This window comes from Gracilinanus agilis, chromosome 3 (assembly GCF_016433145.1).
Source record: "Gracilinanus agilis isolate LMUSP501 chromosome 3, AgileGrace, whole genome shotgun sequence".
NCBI lineage: Eukaryota > Metazoa > Chordata > Mammalia > Didelphimorphia > Didelphidae > Gracilinanus > Gracilinanus agilis.
In genome coordinates, this window is record NC_058132.1 from 370,983,302 (window position 1) to 371,004,321 (window position 21,020).

Genomic DNA, 21,020 nt, shown 5'->3' on the forward strand with positions numbered 1-21,020 from the left:
AGAGAGGGTTGGGGGAAAGAGAAAGAACATGAAACATGTAACTATGGGAAAATATTCAAAATAAAATAAAATAAAATAAAATGTTGGCATTAGACTAGACAGAAAAAAAAGAAGAGAAGAGACCAGAAATTGGAGGAAGAAAGGAAACGATCAAAGGATCAGTCTATTGGAGGAAACAGGAGGACTTAAAATGAAGAACACAAATAGAAGTGTTGGCACTTGCAAGAATGGTCATTCCTTCCTCCAAGACTGAAGCAAAGAAGGAATGGGAATAAGCTTCAGCCTACTATGTGTCAATACCCTTTGGGTTAACCAGAACTTTGATTCTCAGATGCTAGAATTCCACAATTCCCTAGTGTTATGGCAGAAATATCTTGTTTCTGATTTCAGCTGGTAGGTAACTGTAGCTAAAATACATTCACCACAGTGCAGAAATTATAGAAGAAATTAAAGAAATCTGGGTTTTATTATGCTTCAACATAAGTTCAGGCCTCAAAGAAAAGCAATAAACCTGAACAAAGATAAGGGTTATAACAAGAGTTATTACAGACAAAATTATATCAGGATAATAGAGAAATAATTATTTTACATATTGCAATCTTGTACATTCCTCTTTGGCCATACAAGTTGAAGAAAAGGCAGATTCACAATCCTATGCTTCCTTCAATATTATAAAAGTTGAACAAACTTAGTCATTGTCTCATAAATAAATAAATCTAGTTGGATTTTATAAGTAAACTCAGGGTGGTTATAGATCAAACTACCTTTAGAAGTTCACAAATAGGCTGATAGAGGAAGGAGATTTACATGTCACCAAGTCAGGAACAATTGAGATTCTTTTCTCTGTCTTCTTGTTTAAGGTCTTCCAATACTTAGAGAATTAAAAAAAAAGTACAGGGTAGTTTGAAATTTGAGGAGAGAGTGGGAAGACCAAGATATATGGTCTCTGCCTTGTGACTCCTATCAAATTATTGTTTTTCTTTATTTATCCTCCCACTTCTATTCTGAAATCCACTCAAGGCAAAGTAACTCTCAAACAGCATCTAGTATCTTTTGCCACATAGAGATACCCATAGGATTCATAAGATATAAAATAATTGATACAGGGGTATAGGCTTTCCCTAGACACCCCAAAGCCCCAGATTGTGGGCCAGGTCAGAGTACACAAAAGACTCAATTTTCCTTGCATTCCTGCAGTGCTAAGGGAAGGTGACTGAGCTAAGAGGAAGATCTCCTCTGACCTCTCCCCTCATTCTTGATGAGCACAGATAGGCACCTCCCAGCTTGCTCCTAATAAACATGTACTTTATATCCCAGATTGTCCTCTAAACTGAACACCTCACCCCCTTTTGACTTTGAAGCATAGGTCATAACCACATCACCCATCTCGGGTTCTGGAAACTCAGAAAAACCATGCTAACTATCATCCCATCTCTAGTCACGTAGGCCCTGTTGTCAAAAGGGTATATATAAAGCCCAGAACACATCTCCTTGAGGAGGCAACATTCCACTTTCTCTGCCTCACTCAGCCATCCTATTTGATTTAACCTTTTGACTTATAGGCAAATTAATAAATCTTTTTTTTAAATTATTTTTAAGCTAGCTATCATTCTTTTAAGTCTATCATTCTTGACAAGGGCAAAAAATCCAGAATTTTATCTTAATAAAGGTCTCCCACAACATAATAAGGTACTCTAGGCTCAGTATCTTTCTGGTGAGTTAAATAAAGGCCTAGGATAGGTTGTGAACCAGATTGGGGTGTTAGTGGAGGTGGTGATTTGGGTAGTGGTGGTGGTAATGGTGACAGCTGCTATGACAGTAACAGTAGCAACAGTGATGGTGGAGATAGAGAAGGTAGAAATATAGAATCTGATGCAATAGACATAGATAGGAAGGGACAGTGAGAGCTGAAGATACTGAAAATGGTCATAAATCTTTAAAATCTTGGGAAGGTGGTCAATGACTGAAGGAGTCTGTGTCCCTAGACAAGGATTCAAAGCATCCTTATCCTGTTCATTGGTGTCCAGTAGAGGTTCAAAACCAGATTTCTTTTGAATGGCCTTTAACTTTGCCTTGAAACATGCAAGAAGATAGTAAGAGGCACTAGTATATTTTTAGGAGGTAAAGATGACTAGAAATGCTAGTTGTAGGATTTAGAGAAGAAAAAGAAATTGAAGGAATTAAAAGTAGGCAATGAGAAAACAATTATCATTCTTTGCAGATGATATGATGGCATACTTAGAGAAAAAACTAGTGGAAATAATAACTTTAGCAAAGTTCCAGGATACAAAATAAACCCATATTAATCATTAGCATTTCTATATATTTCCAACAAAAATCAGCAGCAAAAGCTAGAAAGAGAAACTCCATTTAAAATAACTCTAGAAAATATAAAATATTTTAGAATCTATCTGCCCAAACACAGGAATTATATGAACACAATCGCAAAACACTTTCCACACAAATAAAACCAGATCTAAACAATTGGAAAAACATTAAGTGCTCATGGGTAGGATGAGCTAATATAATAAAAATGACCATCCTACCTAAATTAATTTACTTATTCAGTGCCATACCTATTAAACTACCAAAAAACTATTTTAGAGAATTAGAAAAAATAATAGAGAAATTTATCTGGAAGAACAAAAGATCAAGAATATCAAGGGAACTAATGAAAAAAAAAATGTGAAGGATGGTGGCATAGTAGTACCAGTTCTTAAATTGTACTATAAAGCAGTGATCATCAAACCAATCTGGTACTGGTGAAGAGATATAAGGGTGGACCAATTAAATAGTCTAGAGGTAAATAATCTTGTGTTTGACAAACCCAAAGATCCCAGCTTTTGGAATAAGAACCTACCATTAGACAAAAACTGCTGGGAAAATTGGAAAATAGTATGGCAAAAATTGGGTTTAGATCAATATCTCACACCATATAGATAAGTTCAAAATGGGTATATGATTTAAATATCGTGATATTATAAGTAGATTAGGCCAACATGGAATAGTATGCCTGTGGTCATGGTGGAAAAGATGGTCACTGTGGTAGGGATGGTGGTGATGATCACTGAGAAAAGTAGCTGTGCAGATGGAGTTCCCATAAGGTATAGGTGATGAACTGGCTCTGGACTGGTAGTCTTGTTTAATTTAAACAAATAAAAGATACAGAATGTTGATTAATTTGATTTTTAAAAAGGAAAGAAGAAAATCAAATAACCAGTATCCAAAAGGAAAAGGATGAACTTGCCATCAATGAAGAGGAAATTAAAGCAATCATTAGAAGCTATTTTGTCCAAATACATGACAATAAATTTGACAATCTAAGTGAAATGAATGAATATTTACAAAAATACAAATTCCGAGAATAACAAAGGAGGAAATAGAATTCTTAAATAATCTCATCTCAAAAAAGAAATTGAACAAGCCATCAATGAACTCCCTAAGAAAAAATCCCAAGGCCAAGATGGATTCACAAGTGAATTCTATCAAACATTTAAAGAATAATTAATCCCAATACTACATAAACTATTTGGGAAAATAGAGAAGAAATCTTAATAAATTCTTTTTATGGAACAAATATCATACTATTACCTAAGCCAAGAAGAGCAAAAATAGAGAAAAAAGTATAGGCCAATTTCATTAATGAATATAGATGTAAAAATTTTAAATAGGACTAGCAAGGAGAACACAGCAATATATCACTTTTTTGCTATGACCAGGAGGGGATTATACCAGGAATGCAAGGCTGGTTTAATATTAGGAAAACTATCAGCATAATTGACTATATCAATAACAAAACTAACAGAAATCCTGATTATCTCAAGAGATGCAGAAAATGCTTTAGACCAGTGGTTCCCAAACTTTTTTGGCCTACCGCCCCCTTTCCAGAAAAAATATTACTTAGCCCCCTGGAAATTAATTTTTTTTTATTTTAATAGCATTTAATAAGAAAGATAAATGCACCCGTGGCCATCACCACTTCCTGGATCGCTACAGCACCCACAAGGGGGCAGTAGTGCTGATGTTGGGAATCACTGCTTTAGGCATTTAGACATTTAGACAGCACCAATTCCTATTAAAAACACTAGAAAGCATAGGAATAAATGAGTTATTCCTTAAAATAAGTAGTATCTACCTAAAACCTTCAGCAAGTATCATCTGCAACTGGGATAAGATAGAAGCCTTCCCATTAAGATTAAGAGTAAAGAAAGGATGCCCATTATTACCACTATTATTTAATATTGTATTAGAAATGCTAACTTTAGCAATAAAAGAAGAAAAAGAAATTGAAGGAGTTAAATTAGGCAATGAGGTAATTAAACTATCACTGTTTGCAGATAATATGATGGCATACTTGGAGAATCAACAGCAAAACTAGTTGAAATAATTAACGACTTTAGTAAAGTTTCAGGATATACAAAATAAATCCACATAAACCTTCAGCATTTCTATATCTTACCAATAAAGTCCAGCAGCCAGAGTTAGAAAGAGAAATTCCACTTAAAACCACTCTAAACAATATAAAATGCCTCAGAATCTACTTGCCAAGGTAAACACAGGAATTATAGGAACACATTTATAAAACACTTTTCACATAAAGTCAGATCTAAACAATTGGGAAAATATTAATTGTTCATGGGTAGGCTGAGCTAATAAGCTAAAAAATGACAAGTCTACCTAAATTAATTTATTCAGTGCCAAACCAATCAAACTACCAGATAATTATTTTATGGAACTAGAAAAAATAAAATTCATATGGAAGAACAAAAGGTCAAGAATTTCTAGGAAACTAATGAAAAAATGGGAAGGAAAGTGACCTAGCAGTGTGAGATCTCAAACTGTACTATAAAGCAGTAATCATCAAAACAATCTGGTACTAAGAAATAGATTGGTGGATCAATGGAGTAGATGCACAATTTAAAGGAGTAAATGACCTTAGCAACCTAGTGTTTGATAAACCCAAAGATCCCAGTTTTGCAGTTAAGAACTCACTATAACAAAAATTGCTGGGAAAATTGAAAAACAGTGTGGCAGAAGCTAGGTATATATCTCACACCCTATAGTAAGTAAGATTAAAATGGATATATAATATAGATATATATAAAATATATAATATAGATATAACTAAATTAGGATTAATATAATCAAAATTATTCCCCTAATTTAGTTATGGTATCACTCTTTATATCTATATTAATATATTAATGACTATATTAAATTAAAAAGCTTTTGTACAAACAAAACTAATGCAACCAAGACTAGAAGGGAAATAATAAACTGGGGGGAATAGTTTTATAACACATGTCTCTGATAAAGGTCTAATCTCTCAAATTTATAGAGAACTAAGTCAAATTATAAGAATAAAAATCATTCCCCAGTTGCCAAATGGTCAAAGGATATGAACAAGCAATTTTCAGATGAAATTAAAGCCATCAGTAATCACATGAAGCAATGTTTCAAATCACTTTTCATTAGAGAAATGCAAATTAAAACAATGCTGAGGTACACCCTCATATATGTCAATATGGCAGTAAAGGAAAATGGTAAATGATGGAGGGGATGTGGCAAATTTGGGAAACTAATGTATTGTTGGTGGAGTTGTGAACTTATCCAACCATTCTGGAAAGGAATTTGGAATTAAAGGGCTTTTAAACTGTGCAAACCCTTTGATCCTAGAATACCACTACTGGGTCTGTATCCCAAAGAGATCATAAAAAAGGGAAAAGGACCTACTTCTACAAAAAGATTTATAACAGCTCTTTTTATGGTGTCAAAGAATTGGAAATTATGGGGATATCCATCAGTTGTGGAATGGTTGAACAAATTGTGGTATATGTTGTTGATGGAATATTATTATGCTACAAAAAATGATAAGCAAGATTAGTTCAGAGAAGTCTGGAAAGATCTGCAAGAACTGATGCAGAACAAAGTAAGCAGAACTGGGAGAACATTGTACACAATAATAACAATATTGTATGATGATTATCTGTGAAAACTTGGCTACTTCCAGCAATGCAATGATTTGGGACAATCCTGAAAGACTTATGACAGGGAATTCTATCCACCTCCAGAGAAAGAACTGTTGGAGTTGTCTTTTATATTATTATACTTAAGGTTGTATTTTAAGAGTTTGGGTCATGTATGAGTTTGTTCTTACAACAATTTCCAATGTGGAAGTGTGTTTTGCATGACAATAAAAAATAATTACAGTACGCGTACTTCAACAACCATAACTTCCTTCACACCTTTTTGTCCCTGGTCTATGATAATATAATTTAAACATCATTCCAAAACTAAAAATATGTCTAGTGTTCAGAATTCAGATGAAATTTCATTTCAGTAGTCAGAGTCCAATGCAGGATCAATATGCTTGTCATAATCTGTTGGGAACTTTTGTCTGGTGGGTGAAACATGGTAGAAATATGACCCCATAGATTTATGGAAAAGAACACTACCCACATTCAGAGGAAGAATGGCAGGAGTGGAAACACAGAAGAAAAACAACCGCTTGAACATATGGGTTGATGCAGACATGGTTGGAGATGTAGATACTAAACGACCACACCAATGCAACTATCAATAATATGTAAATAAGTCTTGATTGATCACACATGTTAAAACCAGTGGAAATGCGCATTGGATAGGGGGGGATGAAGGGAGGTGAAGGGGAAAGTAAAAACAAGAATCATGTAACCATGGAAAATTTTTCTAAAAAAATAAAATATTAAAGAAATATGACCCCATAGTAGAGATTTAGTAAAGATTTGGCCCAAACAAAACCTTTTGGAGGTGTAAGTCTTGGGATCAGTTGATTGATGCATTATTAGGCTTTTGTGTTTTGAGTAAAAGATTCAGGATTGATAATGTTGTGATATCCTGATCTAAGATGTATTAAAAAAATTTCTTTCCAGTCATCTATTTAAGGTCAAGGTGTTTAGTCTGAACACTAGAGCCTTATGGAGCCTTTCAGAACTGGATAAAAGCATGTAATCTGGTAGTCTATGCCAAAAGCAGGCATTTTCTAGTAACTCTATGGCCTGTTGTTCTGAATCACAACGTTACTATATATCTTTGTAGTTTGAAATTGGCTTAAGGGTAACACAGGCTTCAAAATTTTGTTTTATCCACAGCTGGTAACCATCACTTGGTGATCTAGACTTAAAGTTGGGTTTCTTCAGTAAGCACTTTAGATCTTATATACTTTTAGTTAAGGGGTCATGGCTTGGAGGAGATAAGGTCTCACAGGATGAGGTTGAATAGTATTATATCCTATGTATGTGATCTGATTTTGCCTTGAAATATAACAAGGTAGAGGAACTAGCATGCTGTTTAGGGTTTCAAGATGGTTTGTAAGTCAGATAAAATAATGTCATTGCTATTCATAATGATAAAGGTGGTCTTGTTAGAAAATGTCATGGTGGTGGTAGGGATGGTAGTGATGATCACTGGGGGAAGAGTCCCTGTGAAGAAGTTCTCAGATAAATTATGTTGCAGATAGAGTTTTAGCCCTACATTCTCCATGATCAGGAACTTCAGCCTGTTTCCTGACCCACTGGGCACTGAAGGATGGAAGTTGCTTTGGAGGCTTAAGTGAAGGCAAATATGAATGAAGATCTACAGGTGGAGCCTGGGGCTAAGGTCAGGCATGAGGCCAAGTCTGAGACTGAGATCAGTATGCTGGAGATGGTGGTGGTGGTGGTGGTCATGGTTGTTGTGGCAGTGGTGGCAGCTGCACTGATGGGGGAGATTGAAGAGGTGGATAAGTAGAACAAGATGGCAATGGACATAGATGGGGAGAGACAGTGAGAGGTGAAGGTACATTCAAATGCTCCTAGCACTTTAAAATCATAGGAGGGTAGTCAATGAGTGAAGGCATCTATGCCCATGGTTAAAAGTCTCATGGATCCTCAACCTTCTGGTTGTGCTCCAGTAGAAGTTCAAAATCAGACTTAACACATATTGCCTCTGATTTTGCCTTGGTTCCAAGATAGAAGGTAAGGGTTTTTAAGAAACAATTTTTTAAAGTATGGCTTAAGCATTGTAGCACTTCACAAGGCAGGATTGAAGTGCTTTCCAAGAATCTAGAATGGGTAGAAGAGCTGGAAATCTTGGTTTAGTGACAGTTTTCCCAAATAGTCCAGATCCATTCAAATCATGCATAAAGCACTCTAGGCCCATAGGACATGTTTCCTGTGTGATGGTGTCAGTCAAGTACAACCCCAACCTCATACTCAGGACCTATTAAAGCTATATCTTCATGATTAAAAGTATGACCTGGAGTTCATCTCAGCCTTGAGATATATCTGCCTGGTTAGCAGAAAACTCTGTGCTTATTTAGATTTTAATGGCCAAGGAAGGACAGAGCTTTGTATCCTGAAGTTCAGAACCAGTCGCAGCCTTTTTCCCACAGTCTGAATCCAATAAAGGTGGGCCCTGGAAATTCAGAGGACTTTACTTGATGCCCAGGATCTAAATGAGGTAACATCCAGAAGACAGTATATCCTTTGTTTTGCTAGTCTAACTTTGGAAACAGTTGTGGATATTAACATTAATATGCAAAATGCTAAATATTATATTTATGAATATTTTATTAATAATAAACTAACAGAGACCTAACTAAAAGATTATCAACCAGCCCACTCCCAGGAACAAAAGAGGAAGAGGGAGGAGTTACAGCCAAATATAAAACAATAACGTGACCACTCAAACGTGGAGGCGCAGGAGAGATTAAAGGGAATTTTGGGAAAACTAAGGGATTTATGGGGGATGAAGTCCAAGGTTCAAAATATCCATTTATACATACCTCTTGTGATTCTTTGGGAAACCAGTCTCCCCAATGAATTATAAAAATATAATCAACATGTAAATTGCAATAATTTGTAGATAAAAGGAAAAAAGAACAAAATCAATGATCACTACATTAACAAAAAAGGCAATTTGGGTGTAGTCCCCTTTGGCAGAAGAGTATACATTCAAAATAAATGCTTTCAACCCCCTACAGTTCAATTTCACATCCTAAAGTTCACTATGGATCTTCTTGATACAGTGTGTGGTCTCTGCAGGCATCTTCATGGTGCCTTCTCCAAAGAGGTTCGTTGCCTAGATTTTGAGAAGTAGCATATTTCTTATCCTAAAATTTCCTAAATTCAAATCAAAGTTTACAACAATAACAAAGTTCCCCCTGAGGAAAATAATAACAAACAGGGATCGTTAGGGTCCGAATGGATTGCCACCCAAGGAGCACACGGAGACAATGCAATCCAAGCAAAGGGAAGTCTTTATTTCTAGTGCGCACTAGGGGAGCTCAGCAAAGGAGTTCAGGGGTGGGGGGCATAGTCAGAGTAAAGATTATATACGTTTGGGGTGGCGGGAAACTCAGGGGGTGGCAGGAAAGGTGTCAGGTATTGGCAGACTCAGGGGCGCCCTGTAGTTCTTCAAGTAGCCTTTGTAGTTAGTGGTTTTTGGCTGTCTCCCCAAGCATATAGGGTTTTTATGCTACATTTGGGAGCCTAATAACACTCTATTGTTAGTGACCATAGATTTCTCTAAGACATCCTGACCTGTTAGTAACTTTAGATTTCTTGGAGCCATCCTGATCAGGAAGTTCCTAGCTTGTGGTTGCTTGTGGTTGCTTAGTTTCTGTGTCATAACTTTGGGTTTCTATAGGATCACTCAGGGATACGTGGCTGAGTTATAAGGCATATGAATCAATTGCAAAAGAAATAAAAAACATTTAAAAGTCCACATAAAAGAGAAAAACAACTTGTAGATGAAATATAAAATATTAAAGTCTTATGTCTAAAAAATCCAAGTAAAGGAAAAATAAAACTATAACAGATCCTTGAATCAGGGCCCAATTAAAGGGATTTAAGTAATTATGCACTTACTCAATCAGTAGCCAGGATTACAGAAAGTTTGCCGCACTTATAAAAGACAGAAAAAAGGGACTAGATTATAGGAGCCAGAATGGAAGCCAGGATGAGGTGCTTGGATAGAAAGTGGTTCAGAGGAAGTCCTGCGTCTTAACATATGTTAAGCTCTGCAACCTTGAACCCTAAACAAGTTCAAGTCCTCTTGTCTTGGCTCAAAATTACATCAATCCCACTGGGATTGGTTGGTCTCTTTGACCTTGCACTTGATTTGCACTATGCAGGTTGGCTTTGTGCTTCTTTAGCACTGTGCAGTGGCTCTTTTTATATTTTCTTCTTCTGGAATCAGGCATAATCATTAAGCAAAGTCCCATAATATTTAAACAATCAATGTCATTCTACAGTTTAAAGCTTTTGGGGGTATGCATTAATATTAGAACAAATGTTTTTTAAACTTATGTTACTGTAAAATAAAAAAAGATTAATATTGTTTATATGTACTTCAGGGTACTCAAATACTATATTGCAAATACAAAGAAAAAACAATAAGAAAAATGCTTTAAAAATAAAAAATATATAACTTAGAATCAGTGACACACTGTGTCAGCCAAAGGGAAGTAGAATACAAAAATTCCTCATCAAAAAATGAGATCCATTTACTTTTTAAACTTGGCCATGATCCACTGTGTGAGTACAAATAATTTTTACAAAATAACAGATATATATATATATATATATATATATATATATATATATACACACACAAAACAGTAGTAGAGTAGATAATGCACATTGAAATAAAGTGCCAAATTCCCAAAATTCACAATAGCCCAATTATTGACAATAGCAAACAAACCCATTATTATATAGGATTTACATGAGTTTATACATAGCCAATTGCTGTGTGATGTTTAAAAAAATCTATGAACTGATGGATATTTGTCACGAGTTATACAGATGTAACAATTCTTTCAACCGTGGCAAAAACACAAACCTTTGGTACTGCTCAGGAAAATCTTTTTGGGGTCTAGAACACCACCAAGAATTTAGATCTTTCTGGAAGTAAATTAAACTAAAGAGTTAAAATATCATGCATGCAGGAACTCTTTTTGGCTTCCTGTTTTATATATAAAGTTTTGGTAGGAACTTCTACTTGGTTCTCTACCTTTTAATACAACATTCTTTATAATATGAAAACCTATCATCTGTTCAGAAGGTACTAGGTATCTAAAGTCATTTCTAAAGACCCTTTATAAAATTACAATTTAAATTCTTAAGTCATTATATTCTCCAAAGTTGTATAAGTAACATGTGATTTCAATAGTTAAAATGGCAAATCCGGGATACATAAGACTTATGGGCTTTTTTATAACTTAAAAACAATTTTTGTGTTAGATGTTCATGGACTTTTTACAATGATATGTTGTTTAGTAAAATCATAGGGAAACAGTACAGAAAAAGAATCATATAATAGAATAGATATATTAATTGGATCAGTGGTTGCCAAACTTTTTTGGCCTACCACCCCCTTTACAGAAAAAATATTACTTAGCGCCCTCTGGAATTAATTTTTTTTATTTTAATCCCAATTAATAGGAAAGATATATGTATTAATGTTTCTACCTTTTTTGTAAAATTTAGTAAAGAAAGGTGTAAATTAGAAACATTGAACTTTGAAATTATGAAACTATTTATTGAACTCAGAATAGAATGTAATACAAAAAGTTAAAACATTTGAAATCATCTTAATGAGAATGATGAACCATGGGGTGCTACTGCCAATTTAGTAATCCTTGGCTCTATTTTCATCAGCAGTAATCTTAAATCACCACGATTGACTATTTGAAATTGGTTTCTTTTTTTTGTTAATAAATTGTTTACCACACTGAATCCACATTCCAAAATGCACCAAAAACTTCTACTTCAAATCTACTGATTTAGTTTCTCTGCTCTCAAAAGACAAGGCAGAAAAGTTCCTTTCTTATGGAAAAAAAATTCTCAAGTTGCAAGTCTCTCTCAGCCAGAAGTTCAGGGTCAGCTTAAGACTTCAGCTCAAAAAATGGCTAGCGCAGGCTGGAAAAGCCATGTGGGGTGGGGGAAAGGATTTGAGTCTCACCCTTCCATTAGAAAAAGGCAGTTTGGATTGGCAAACTGCAGGCTGGGCAGGGAGCAGTGAGGAACACTGGCTGGAGCAGATAAGTGTGAAAAGCAATGAAAGCAGGGGGCTGGCAGGCTGGTAGGTAGGCTGGCTAGCAGGAGAAGAAAGAAAAAAAAATGCAGGAGCATAGGGCAAGAAAGGGAAACCCCAGCTCTCAGCTCTTGGGCAAACTTACTAACTATACTTAAAATCTATTTTAAAAAAGTATTTGAGGATTCTATCCCATCATGGTTAGCCAAAAATGTGGATATTAAAATTAATATACAAAATACTGAATACTATATTTATGAATATTTTATTAATAATAAACTAACAGAGACCTAACTAAAAGATTACCAACCAGCCTGCTCCCAGGAACAAAAGAGGAAGAGGGAGGAGTTACAGCCAAATATAAAAAAATAACATGACTACACAAACCTGGTGGCACAGGAAAGATTAAAGGGAATTTTGGGAAAACTAAGGGATTTATGGGGGAATGAAGTCCAAGGTTCAAAATATCCATTTATACACAATTCATCCAAATATTTAGAGGGGTAGCTTGGTGGTCTTGGTCCTGTTATCACTGTACCCTGACAATCAGGACTTCTAGCCTTTAAGCCCAATCCAAGTCTCAAAGAGATATGGCCTTGGTGTCATTGACACAGTAAGACTGAACTTAAGGTGGGGAAACCAGTGACTCCAGTCAACATGCCCAAGAGGATTCTTTGCCAAAATTCTCTGTCCTAGTATTTATATGGCCTGGATTGAAGTGTCCAGAGCAGTCTCAATCTTCTGGTCTATGTGCAAATGAAGAGTGTGCTGATAGGGTGACACCAAGGTACTGAATCTATTGATAATTATCTAGGCTCAGCAAAGCCTTACAACTCAAAACCCTCTCAAGACCCAGAGTTAGTGTGTTATGGCCTGAGCTTTTGGAATAAAGATTACTTCAAATCAGATGACCAAGGCTATTGACATTATTATGGTTTGGTGCGTGAGGTCCATGGAAACGTCAGATGAACTGGACAGGTGCAATGCAGATAGAGTCTGGTAGTCATATTATTGCTGTGGTTCAGTTTTTATCCTTCAGCTTATAATTTTTATTATAATTAGGTCTTTGTGGAGTCTTAACCATTATGAGTTGGACCTGCAAAAAAGTGTAAAGGTGATCTCGGCCCAATGTTCCAGGCTTAGATGGAGAAGTTTCCATGGTTCCTAGTCTGGTGATTGTATAACCACTGCTCTAGCCAGGTGGTAAAGTGGGGATGGGATGACTTGTACTGTAAGATTAAAATTAATATCCAATAACTTAAAGTATTATATTTTATAACATTTTTAATAAATCACTTGACGTAGAAGAAGTAAAAGGACAAAAGTAAAAGCCTAGGAAAAGAAAAGTTTTCCCAGCCGCATTCGTGGGAAAAGAGAGAATGGGGTGGGGTCACACACAAACTTTATCTCCAAAATGTAAAGACATTTTGTGAGAATGAAAGTGGGATGCTGGAATTTAGAGTCCTGGGGGCCAGATTCTAATTATACAATCCCCCCTGTGATTCCATTGAAAAACAAGCATGTAGAAATCTCCCAGATTTAGATGCCTAGTTTCCCCAATGAATCAGCACACATAACCAACTTATATCTCTATAGATCTTTAACTAGAGGTACATACAATATTGCAGTTTCTAAGGGAAAATTACAATAATTTGGGGATAAGAGGGAAATAAAAAAGAAAGAGAACAAAACTAATGATTGCTAGGTGCATTGACAAAAAACCAATTAGGGGGCAGTTCCCTTTAATATGAGTATACATTCAAAATAAATGTATTCAACCCCCCACAGTTCAATTTCACTACATATCCCAAAGATCATTCTGTATCTTTTGGTGCAATGTGTGGTTTCTGCAGGCTTCTTCATAGTGCCTTCTCCAAACAATTCCCTTTCTTGATTTGGGGAGGTAGCAAATTTCTTATCCTAAAATTACTCTCAAAAGAATGTAAACTTTGCATTGTAGGATAATAATACAATCCCTCCTGAGGAGAATGTTGACCAGCACATGGATTATCCAGGGATACATGGCTGAGTTATGAAGTATATGAATCAATTGTCAAAAGAAAATCAAAAACATCAAAAAAAGAAAAAAGAAAAAAAGTGACTTCTGGATGAATCAAAATATCAAAGTCTCATATGTAAAAATTCTAAGTAAGGAAAAAATAAGTCCATAACAGGTCCTTGAATAAGGGCCCAATTAAAGTGATTTATGGTCCCACAAGCCTGTAGTAGTAATTATGCACTTACCCAATCAGCAGCCAGGACTACAGAAAATTGCCACACCATTAAAGACAGAAAAGGGACTAGGTTTTTGAAGCAGAAAGGGAAATATCATTCCCTGGTCTGATTTTCACCTTTGCTTTCAGGGGTAGGGAAACCAAAATGAGAACCAAACTGAGGTACTTGGTAGAAGTCTGGATCTGGCACAAGGGAATCCTGCATCTGACATTGCAAACAGCCACTTCCTGGAACCCCAAAATAAGTTCAAGTCCCCTGTCTTGGCATAGAATTTCATCAATTCCACTGGAATTGGTTGGTCTCCTTGACCTTATGTTCCTTGGCACTGTGCAGTGACTCTTTTGTGATCCCTTCTCCTGGAATCAGACACAATCATTAATCAAAGTCCCATAATATTTAACAATCAATGGTATTTTTCCATAGTCTAAAGTTTTGGGGTATGCATTGACATTAGGACTAATGGACATTATAAATTTACCCTAGTGCAAAAGCAAAAAACCATTAATACTGGTAACATGCTTCAAGTACAAAAAAATGAGAGAAAAAAGAATACTCAAATACTCTATTGCACATACAAGGAAAAACAATAACAAAATTTTTAAAAAGTCAAAAATATATAGTTCACAATCAGTGACACATTGTGTTACTGAATGAGAGGCACAATACAGAAGTTTCTCACCCAAAAATGAGATCCATTTCTTTTTTAACTCGGCCATGATCCACAGTGTGAGTACAAATGATTTTTACCAAAAAGAGTAGCACAGCAGTGGGCAGCTGGGTAGCTCAGTGGATTGAAAGCCAGGCCTAGAGATGGGAGGTCCTAGGTTCAAATCTGGTCTCAGACACTTCCCACATATGTGACCCTGGGCAAGTCACTTAACCCCTATTGCTCACCCTTACCACTCTTCCACGTAGGAGCCAATACACAGAAGTTAAGGGTTTAAAAATAAAATAAAAAAATAAAACAGTAGCACAGCAGCTAATGCACATTCAAAGAAGTAACGAAATTCTCAAAACCATATAGAATTCACATGAGTTGCTATGTGACATTTTAAAAAAACATTTGAAGCTCATAGATACTTGTCCCAAGTTCTCCATATCTCGCCAATCTTTCAACCTTGGTGAAGATATTTCTAACAAAACCTATTACTGTCATCATTCCAAAGTTTGACAGGAGAGCCCAGAAAAACCTCTGTACTGCTGATGAAAACGTTTTGGGTCTAAAATGTCACCAAGAATCTAGATCATTCTGGTGGAAGGGTAGAGTAAGCTGAAGAGTTACAAATATTAAAACCATCCAGGAGCCACTAGGTTCCATGGGAAATGCTCCCTCTTAGGAGCCATCCAGGGGTTACCACACCCCCTAGGAAAACCTTCCCACCTCCCGGATGAGATTATAACTCATCATGGGGTAATCAAGCCCCTGGGGAAATCTCCCTCCTCTAGTATGAGACTAACAGCCATAAAAGGCATGTCTTTATATGTCCCATCCATTGCAATGTGGAGGCAAGGCCTCCAACAGTGTAAATCACTTCTGATGTCTCATCCACTATATTTTTCTAAATGTGCAGGTGGGGAATACAACAGTGCTATTGTACTTCACTTCAACTACTAAATAGAGCCTTACCTCTTGTTACAAACAACTCAAAGGTAAGCAAATGAACAGTCAGAGGTAGTGGTACTCCTAGATATCCTGAAAAATCACTTCTGAAGGCCCCTTAAAATCAATTGAGATTTTTAGCTCATTAAATTCTAGTCCATCTATCACCATCTATCACCATGTGACAATTAACAAAGGCAAAAAGGAATAAAAGGCCATTAAGGCAACATGTGACCTCAACGGATCTGGTTACAAATCCAGCATCCATAAGGACCTATGGTTTTGCCATGGAAAAGGGTTCGTCCAAGTTTTTTATGGACTTTTATAATGTTATTTTCTCTAGTCCAGTAATATGGGGAGGGAACAAATAAAGGCAATGTAACAAAATATATAGCTAATAGCCAAAACACAGTAACTGAAAATGACATAGTGTAACAAAATATATGAGATTAATATGTAAACTTAAAAAAACAAAATTGAATCTTATAACAATTCAGCAAATACGATATATGTGACAGGATGTGGACAATCAATTCAAGAGTCCTTTTCTCCCATTCTGATAGCTATATTACAGAGACTTTTTCACTATTTGGAGGGGAATGAACTAAAACAGTTAACATCCATAAGGCAATGGAGTCTGAAAAGGCTAAAAACTCACCTCTTTAAGGTTCCTTCCCCTCCCAAGTATCATCATCCATCTAGATTCCTTTGGTCACACTTTGGTCAGAACGAACCCCATATTGGATGTGTTGCAGAGGCTGGGCATGCTTAGATAGTAAGGGGAATGAATCTCCCTTCTGAATCTTGAGATTACTAAAGCTAACAGCAAGGACAAGTGCACCCATGAACATAAGGAAGAAAAGACATCCTAAAACTTTGGTAAGGCTCTTTGGAAACAGGAGCTGTTTAAGATAGGCAGGAAACTAGGCCATGCTTGTAATTCTACTTCCTGTCTATAGGTGGCACTACACTAGTATATACTGGTTAAAGTTAAGATGTTTGGAGGAGTATTCTTCCTTCCTCTTCCCCATAGGGATAAAGCCAGTGGCCCTGTGATGCCTCAGTCCCCACCCCACCACAGCCAGGAGCATGAAAGCCCCCTGCAGCCAGCTGGGATTGAGGTGGATAGTGTGAAAAGGCTGCTCCACACTGTGTTCCCATGCTGAAAAGTGGCTAGTGCAGGTTTGAGACCCACATGGAGGGGATGGGGGAGAAAGGTTGGGGAAAGGGACTTATACTTTACCAGCCACACAGAAAGTGGTTCACAAGGATCCCCAGCCAGTGTCTGGTCAAACGTGGAAGGCAGCAGCAGCAGGAGCAACAGCAGCAGCAGCAGGAGGAGGAGCAGGGAAGGCAGCAGAGGCTTTTTAAACTAATCTGTCTTTAAAAACTGCTCTATAACTTAGAGCAGAGCTAGGGTCCTATAGCTCTAAACTTCTGGTCACCACAATGTAAAATTTAAGTCAATATCCAATAACTCCAAGTATTATATTTTATAAGATTTATTAATAATCACTTGAAGTAGAAGAAATAAAAGGATAAAAGTAAAAGCCTGAAGTAAAGAAAAGTTTTCCCAACCACGTTCACGGGAAAAGAAAGAGTGGGGCAGGGTCACACATAAACTTTATCTCCAAAACGTAAGGAATGAATGTAAGAACGAAAGTGGGATGCTGGGACTTAAAGTCCTGGGGAACAGATTCTACAGTGCCTATGGATAACACAGTCTATGCATGCACGCACATGGTGCCCAAGTATTTGAGGCTCTGGTACGATTTATAGAGATTATTGAAGAAGCTACTGATAAATCAGGAAGTGAGAGTTCTTCTGTGTATATTTGTTGTCACATTTTGAGGTCCAGGAGTATGATGAGAAAATCATAACATTTTAACTATCCGCAGCAGAGAGGGAACTTTGTTCTAGAGCAAGTCGGTAGTTTTCAACACTGTGACCAAGGAACAAGGTTCAAGTGGAGATGGTATAACCTTTGCTTTGTGGTTTAGGTGAAAACATCTCAAAAGTACTGTAGCAACACTCAGTTGGTGACCTCGATGTGATTGTTCTAGTTTCATAACCAGGTTTCTTTTTTCATACAGTCAAGATACTTTGTGGGCATATTGGGTGCAACTTAAGTTATTGCATATGTAATCTTTGTGTTCTCCTTAATGAGGAACCTCAGCCTGTTTCTTGGTCCACCACCCACTAAATAATGGAATTTCTGCTGGAGGTTTAGGTGATGGCAATAATGAATATAGATGTAGATGTGGAGGCTGACTGAGGCTGAGGTCTGGTCTGAGGGGTACAGTATATCTTCTGTTTTCAGGCCTCCTCTAGAGGCAATTGATCCAAATGTTTAGAGGTATGAGCTGGCAGTCTTGGCCCTGTGTCCCTGTACCCTAGAAATCAAATCACTGTGTAGCCCTTCAGCCCCAGCCAAGACTATAGGAACTTGTTACCAGGGTTCCTTCTTTGCATAGCTGAGGCACTTTGGGGACATACTGAGTATAATGAAGTTTTCCCACAGGCAGTCTTAGCCCTTTGTCCTCCATGATGAGAAACCTCAGCTTGTTTCTTGCCCTTCTGGGCACTGAAGGACGGAAGTTGCTTTGGAGGTTTAGGGGGAATCAAAGCTGAATGTTGTTGAGGTCGAGTATGAGGTCGAGCATGAGGCCAATCCTGCAGCAGAGATCGAGATGGTGGTGGTGCTCGTAATGGTGATGATGCTGTTGAAGACCGCTTAGGCAGTGACCGCTGTTGAAGCGATGCTGAAGATTGAGGAGTTTGAAATATAGAAAAAGATAACAATGGGAATAAATGGGTTGGGAAAGTTAGAGCTGAAGGTCCCTCCAAATGGTCAAAGGGTGGACGGTGGGGATGATTCCTGGGGCAAGGTACACAGGAAGCTTTCTGAAAACTTGTGGCTGATGAGCTGGCCCTAGACTGGTGAATAGACGCTCGATTCTGCAATGGAGCTACCCTGTGAGGAGGACATGGTAACCGCACAAATGTGGACTGTTGACAAAAACCTTTTGGAGTCAGCTGGACCAGGGATGCTGATGAAAAAAGAAACAAGGTGAGTGGAGTTAAGGAAATACAAATAGAGTGTAAGTATAGAAAGGGAACTATGGAATAAGGGGAAGAGAAAGGAGAGGTGATGCGGACCTGGCAACAACAGTTGGATTTTCATACTTTATAAATATTCAAAGCACTTTGACACTTATTGCCTCACTTAATCTACTTGGTAAGCTCTTTTAGTTATGAGGAAGATATCGTCTCCAGGTGACAGATAAGGAATGAGATCGCATTTATGGGATAATACTGCTGGACTTTTTTTTTTTGAAGAACTCTTTACCTTCCATCTTAAAAATGAATTCTAAAACAGAAATGGAAAAGGGCTAAGCAATTCGGGTTAGGTGATTTGCTCAGGGTCAGACAGCTAGGTAGTATCTTGGGCCAGATTTGAACCCAGGTCTTCTCACTCCAGACCTGGTACTCTATCTACTGTGCTCCCAATCTACCCTGCAAGTTGATATTTTACCAAGCATTTTCTGTAGGGTTTCAGTTATAATGAATCATGAAGGTATTAAAGATGTATTCAAAAGCTGTCTCTAATAAGCAAAGTGCTCATGAACTAGACTTATGGATATATCTCTAATATTTCACATGATTGATTTCTGAATACTTAAATTGGTTGAGTCTTAAATTTTGTGGAACTTAGAAATCAAGTCTTTACTGTGATCTGCAGTCTGAAAGCAAGCAGACCAGTTCTACAGGTCTTTTGTAATGTCAAAGACATCTGAATGAGATGATGCCAGTGTTCTGGAGGAAGAAGGACTTTCAAATGAGCTTCTTGTCTGGGCACTGGCTATTCCATTGTCTTGATATCTGGTCCTTTATCTTGTAATCGATTGCCAATATTATGTTAATATTTCTGTCATGACACCTGTTTGATTGACATCCTGGTAACCCTCATTGCTACTTTCCTTAATAAAGGCAGTTCAGCTCACTCATGCTGACCATCTGAGGAGGAAGAGTTGACCTGCTGACATGCTGAGATCACACTAAAGTCCTCTCCTTGTGTTCTTTCTCTGTCAGTCTGTCAGTCTGTCTGTCTGTCTGTCTGTCTGTCTGTCTCTCTCTCTCTCTCTCTCTCTCTCTCTCTCTCTCTCTCCCCCCTCCTCCTCCTCCTCCTCCCTCTCCTTTTTCACCCTCTCCTCCTCCTCCCCCCTCTCCTCCTCCTCCTCTGGCTTATTTTCGCTATCCTGTAAGTTTAACCCATTGCTTTCCAGCTTCCAGGCTCCCTCCAAGGGTGATTCAAACCCACATGAGAATTATATGTAAGAGCTGGAACATTACATTTTCCTGGCAACAGGTAGTACAGGTACAATGGTTCTTGCAATTTATAAATGAAGAAAGCTAAGGCAGAGGAAATATGAGTGGCTTACCCAAGGCCAAAGTGGAGAGTAGTAGCAGAGACAAGATTAGAACTCAGATCTTCTGATTTCTAGATCCGTACTCCCAAATGCAAAGCTAGAAAGTATCTTCAAAGCCTTTTAGTCCAACCATCATCATCTTACAGACGATGAGAAAATTGAGACTCCAAGAGGAGGTTAAGGGACTATAACAGAGTCAGAAGCATGATTGAAAACCCAGGCCTCTACATTATTCTGTGTCAGTTTGAAAATCCTCAGTCTGGGATCAGTTGTATGAGAACCACTAACTAAGAGATGGGTAATGAGACCCATTTCAGAAAGTCAAAGTTCTCACCTGCTGGAAATAGCCGGTATTTTCTCACCATTCCTCCACTGAAGGGTCTCCTTCAGAAAAATGATATATTAAGAAAATCAAATGAGAAAATCTGTTTACAGGTATCCCCAACCATGCTATATTAATCAATGACTGAATACTCTATAAATTAGTTCTTCCTATTCTGGAATATTTTTTTAAAAAACTCTTTCTGTTGTCCTCATTCTAAGCCCTTGTTTTGTGTATGTTTGTGGGGCAGGGGTGGAGGATGGGGTGTGGGGTGGTATAAGTGTATGTATACACACACATACATATTAATATATATAATATACATCCTTATCCCAGGACTAACCTATATAGAATCTGATCAATATGTGAAGTAAGT